Here is a 6,349-nt window from a genome sequence, read left to right as displayed (position 1 = left end):
CTACTAGCCATTTGACGCCTAGCCACAACTAGCAACAACTTCCATATTTTTTCTCCAATTTTTTTTTCTTTTTCATGCCTTTATCACTAAGAACCTATAATCGAATTCTAAGCATAATAAGTAGATTGACCTTGAAAACAACCAAATCATAACAACAATCTAGCCCTTACGCATTCTCTAAGACTTAGTGGACTTACAATTGTTTCTAGCATGCATATCAACTTACACAACTTAATATCACTTTAATGCTATCACTACACTTGCATCAATATCACAATTCAGTCGATAAATCATTGCAAAAGGGATCATGGTAAATGCATGAGCTACATGACATTCATAAAAAAAAACTAAATGGCATAAATTATGCAACTATATGAACTAAACTATCATAAATATGCAACTAAATGACACACACACAATATTCCTTAACTACCACCCCCAAACTAAAAATCTTCACTGTCCTCAGTGAAAGTAGTAGAAAGGAACACAGGGTATACCTACTCGGAGTCATCATCATCATCACCCTCAGTGGGTGGAGTATCAGGCGGCGGGTATGCAGAGTCCTCACCAAAAACTGGCCACTGGATATCAGCTCCAAGGCCCCGAAAAGCAGTCCCTAATGCAAGGGTGAGCTCCTGAGCAAACCTGCTCTGCGTCTCATACATGGCATCCATCCGCCGTGAAAGCCTCCTATACTGGGCATCAACCATCCCAGCACCCTCCTCAGCTCTCGAAGAACCAGCCTCATCACGCCCTGGCCTAGCCATAGTAGCACCTCGTGCTGGACGCCCTCCTGGAAGACGATAACCCAGCCCATGCTCCTCAGGCTCACCACCGGTCCACTCCTGCATCCCATTCAGAGTGCCAGAATCAATCGGAGCTGCTGGCAACTACAACTGCTCATGAGCCGGCCAGTTCACTCCCACTGCTCGGCACAGCTTCGTAACCGTGGATGCATAAGGGATGTTCATGGGTTGCCTCCCACGCAGCGCTTCTTTTTCGTCATTAGCTTGACGTTTCGTACCCTTCTCAAGTAGTCAACAAAATGGCACTAACCACTTCTCGGTTTTCCATGTCCCCATAGTAGTGTTTCAACCGCTGACCGTTAACCTTGAATGCTTGGTCCGGATCATTCTCAAAAATTTCCACCGCTCCATGTGGAAACACAGTTTTGACAATAAAAGGTCCAGACCACCTTGATTTCAACTTCCCAGGAAAAAGTCGGAGCCGAGAGTTGAATAAGAGAACTTGTTGCCCTGGCACAAATAACTTAGGATGTAGCTTCCTATCGTGCCACCTCTTCACCTTTTCCTTATACATTTTATTATTCTCGTACGCTTGAAGTCGAAATTCATCAAGTTCGTTAAGCTGAAGCATTCTTTTCTTACCAGCTGCATCTAAATCCAGGTTCAACTTCTTCAATGCCCAGTAGGCCTTATGCTCAAGCTCCGCAGGTAGATGACATCCCTTACCGTACACCAACTGAAACGGTGACATCCCAAGTGGAGTTTTGTATGCTGTTCTGTAAGCCCAAACAGCTTCATCGAGCTTTAAAGACCAATCCTTCCTTGACGGACAAACAACCTTCTCTAGAATGCACTTTATCTCTCTGTTAGACACTTCCGCTTGACCATTTGTTTGCGGATGATAGGCAGTAGCTACTCGATGATTCACATTATAACGCTGCATCATAGAAGTGAACTTACGGTTGCAAAAATGCGATTCTTCATCACTTATGATTACCCGAGGTGTTCCAAACCTTGTGAAAATTTGCTTATGAAGAAAATTTAGCACTGCCTTTGCATCATTTGTCGGTAAAGCTTTAACTTCGACCCATTTTGAGACATAATCGACTGCCAGCAAGATGTACTGATTATTGTAAGATGAGATAAAAGGCCCCATGAAATCGATTCCCCACACATCAAAGACCTCGACTTCAAGCATCAAATTTAATGGCATCTCATCCTTTCTTGACAAATTTCCCACTCTTTGGCAATGGTCACACCTTAAAACAAACTGATGAGCATCCTTGAACAAAGTAGGCCAGAAAAAACCTGCTTGCAGAATACGAGCTGCCGTCTTCTCACCACCATAGTGTCCACCATAAACCGTGGAATGGCAGTCTCGTAATATCCCCTCCGTGTCACAGAACGGGATACATCTCCTGATGATCTGGTCAGCTCCCTGTCTAAACAAATATGGTTCATCCCACATATACCACTTCACCTCATGCAAGAACTTCTTCTTTTGAGCGGATGTCAAATTAGGAGGCATTATATTGCTGACGAGATGGTTTATAATATCTGCAAACCATGGTTCTTCCTCCTGAATTGCAAACAACTGCTCATCCGGAAAAGATTCATTGATTGACATCCTATCTTGTGAAGTAGAATCAGGATTCTCCAACCTAGAGAGATGGTCAGCTACTTGATTCTCAGTACCTTTTCTATCTTTGATCTCTAACTCAAATTCCTGAAGTAAAAGTACCCAACGAATGAGTCTCGGCTTCGAATCCTTCTTGGAAACCAGATAGCGAATAGCCGCATGATCAGTGAATACTGTTACTTTTGTACCAAGTAGATACGATCAAAATTTCTCAAAACCAAAGACTATAGCCAAAAGCTCCTTCTCAGTAGTGGTGTAGTTCAATTGGGCACCATTTAAAGTCTTACTCGCATAGTAGACCACATGGAAGAGGTTTTTCTTGCGCTGTCCCAGAACTGCACCTACCGCATAATCACTCGCATCACACATCATCTCAAACGGTTCTGTCCAATCTGGTGCTGTAATAACTGGTGCAGTGATCAAACTCTTCTTGAGAGTCTCGAATGCTGCCAAACATTCATCATCAAATTTGAAAAGCACATCTTTCTCAAACAAATTGCACAACGGCTTAGATATCTTTGAAAAGTCCTTGATGAATCACCGATAAAAACCCGCATGACCAAGAAAACTACGGATTCCTTTCACAGAATTAGGTGGGGGAAGATTTTCAATGACTCCCACATTGGCCTTGTCCACCTCCAGACCCTTTCTAGAGACCTTATGCCCAAGGATAATGCCTTCACGCACCATAAAATGACATTTCTCCCAATTGAGCACCAAATTAGTTTCCACGCATCTTTTGAGTACGGCGCACAGATTATTCAAACATTCATCATATGAGTGTCCAAAGACGGAAAAGTCATCCATGAACACTTCGACGTTATTTCCAATCATGTCAGAGAATATGGCCATCATACATCTCTGAAAAGTGGCCGGGGCGCCACATAACCCAAACGAAACTCTGCGAAAAGCAAACGTGCCAAATGGACAAGTGAAGGTAGTCTTTTCATGATCCTCTGGTGCAATACAAATCTGATTATACCCGGAATAACCATCCAGAAGACAAAAATACTCATGACCCGCCAATCTGTCAAGCATCTAATCAATAAATGGAAGAGGGAAGTGATCCTTCCTTGTGGCTTTGTTCAATTTTCTATAATCCATGCATACTCTCCATCCTGTAACTGTTCGAGTAGGGATGAGCTCATTCTTTTCATTTGCGACCACAGTGATACCTCATTTCTTAGGTACACATTATACGGGGCTCACCCACGAGCTGTCAGAAATAGGATAAATGATGCCTGCATCTAGCCATTTCAGAATTTCTTTCTTCACCACTTCCTTCATGATGGGATTCAGTCTTCGCTGTTGTTCCACAGTTGGCTTACTACCTTCCTCTAGCAGAATTTTATGCATACAATATGAAGGACTTATCCCCTTGATGTCTGCTATGGTCCATCCTATAGCCGATTTGAATTCTCTCAAAATCCTTAAGAGCTTATCTTCCTCACTACCTGAAAGGTCAGATGAAATAATAACAGGTAACGTAGATGAATCACCTAAATAAGCATACCTCAAGTGTTCAGGTAATGGCTTGAGCTCCAAGGTAGGTGCTTCCTCTATTGATGGTTTGAGCTTCCCTTCAGAATTCTTAAGGTCAGAAGTACCAAGAGATTCAAATGGTATGTCCAGCTTTCGCTTCCAGGGAGAAGCGTTCAGATATTGTAATTGCTCGTTGCCATCTTCATCATCGCTGTCAAAATCCCCCACTAAGGCCTTTTCCAATGCATCAGACATTAGCATGCGATCGAGTTCCGAAGTAACCGCATAATCAATCACATCCAATTTTAAGCACTCCTCATCTTTTGTAGGGAATTTCATTGCCTTGAATACGTTGAAGGTCACATCCTGATCTTGGACCCGTATAGTAAGTTCACCTTTTTGCACATCTATCAAGGTACGGCCAGTAGCCAAGAAAGGCCTTCCCAAGATTATGGGAATCTTCTTATCTTCCTCAAAATCCAGAATAACAAAATCTGCAGGAAAGAAGAGCTTATCCACCTTGACGAGCACAACCTCAACTATACCCCTTGGGTAAGTAATGGAACGGTCAGCCAATTGTAGCGACATGTATGTGGGTTTTGGATCAGGCAGATCCAGCTTTTTAAAGATCGACAACGGCATCAGATTAATGCTTGCTCCCAAATCACAAAGGCACTTGTCAAAAGTCAGTTTGCCAATGGTGCAAGGAATGGTGAAGCTTCCTGGATCTTTCAGTTTTGGTGGTAACTTTTGCTGCAGAACAGCGCTGCATTCTTCCGTGAGAGCAACGGTTTCAAGGTCATCCAGTTTCACCTTCCTTGAAAGAATAGTCTTCATAAACTTCGCATAACTAGGCATTTGTTCAAGAGCCTCAGCGAAAGGTATATTGATGTGAAGTTTCTTGAACACCTCCAGAAACTTCCCGAACTGTCTATCCAGCTTTTGTTGCTGCAATCTCTTAGGAAAAGGTGGTGGAGGATAGAGCTGTTTCTCCCCTGTATTAGCCTCAGGCTGAGTGTGTTCAACAGTAGTCTTCCTTGGTTCCGCCGCTTTCTCCTTTTGCTTAGATTCTTCATCTCTAATTTCAGCTTCTACTTCTTTTGCCTTTTCAGCATCAGCTACTTTTCCAGACCTTAAGGTAATAGCCTTGACTTGCTCTTTAGCTTCCTTCCTGCCTGGTACTTCTGTGTCACTGGGAAGAGTGTCAGGTTGACGATTGAGCACTGCATTGGCTAATTGACCGATTTGATTTTCCAAGGTCTTGATAGAAACCGCTTGACTCTTGCATAACAGCTTAAGTTCCTCAAAATCAGCACTAGTAGGTGCAGCTGTACTTCCCTGTTGAGGATATGATTGCCTTGTAACATACTGCTGTGGTTGCTGGAATCCAGGTGGGTTAAACTGTTTACTCACTCCTTGCTGATATGGTGGCTGAATAGCATTCTGATTATTCCCCCATCTGAAATTTGGATGATTTCTGTTGTTAGGATGATAGGTCGCTGGCATAGGCTGCTGTTGTCGCTGATAATTATTCACATACTGAACAGATTTATTGACAAGAGAACATTGATCTGTAGCATGAGAACCTGCACAAAGCTCACAAACCATAGCTATTTGATTAACTCCATATGTAGCCAGAGAATCAACCTTCATTGATAGCGCTTGGAGCTGGGCTGCAATAGCGGTGGCTGCATCAACTTCCAGAATACCTGCTACCTTGCCTGACGTCATTCTCTGAGTTGGGTTTTGATGCTCATTCGCAACCATCGTCTCTATAAGATTATACGCCTTAGTATAGCTTTTAGCCCATAAGGCGCCTCCAGCTGCTGCATCGAGCATGGGCCGAGATTGGGCCCCCAAACCATTATAGAAACCAGTGATCACCATCCAATCCGGCATTCCATGATGTGGACATTTTATCAACATTTCCTTGTAGCGTTCCCAAGCCTCGCACATAGACTCTGTAGGTTGCTGCGTAAACTGAGTAAGAGCACTCCTCATAGCAGCAGTCTTTGCCATCGGATAAAACTTCACCAGAAACTTTTGCGCAAGATCTTGCCACGTAGTGATGGACCCAGCTGGTTCAGAGTGTAACCAGTCTTTAGCCTTGTCCCTCAGTGAGAATGGGAAAAGCCTCAACTTGATAGCCTCATCAGTCACGCCATTATACTTAAAAGTGCTGCAGATCTCGACAAAATTCCTTATGTGCATGTTGGGGTCTTCAGTTGCCGCTCCTCCAAAAGAAACATAATTCTGCACCATCTGAATAGTGCCCGGCTTGATTTCAAAGGTGTTAGCTTGAATAGCCGGATGAAGGATGCTTGACTGAATGTCATCAATTTTGGGTCGAGAAAAATCCATAAGAGCTGGATCAGCTTGAACAATACGATCTCCCATGTTTACTGGTTCTTTCTGCTCAGTTCCTGAATCTGAATCCTCAAAATCTAACTTCTCCGGAGTATCAAGAACTTCGTCTGTCTCC

General features: G+C 43.3%; 1 non-coding gene across 1 annotated transcript; it reads left to right on the top strand.

Moving 5' to 3' along the window:
* The first annotated feature begins 5,764 nt into the window (after window positions 1-5,764).
* Window positions 5,765-5,871, top strand: LOC141679902 (small nucleolar RNA R71). Its single transcript, XR_012558206.1, has one exon. It is a non-coding gene; the product is annotated as a small nucleolar RNA R71 (small nucleolar RNA).
* The last annotated feature ends 478 nt before the right edge of the window (window positions 5,872-6,349 follow it).

This window comes from Apium graveolens, chromosome 1 (genome assembly GCF_009905375.1).
Source record: "Apium graveolens cultivar Ventura chromosome 1, ASM990537v1, whole genome shotgun sequence".
Taxonomy (NCBI): Eukaryota; Viridiplantae; Streptophyta; class Magnoliopsida; order Apiales; family Apiaceae; genus Apium; species Apium graveolens.
This window is presented reverse-complemented; position numbering and strand designations above follow the sequence as displayed.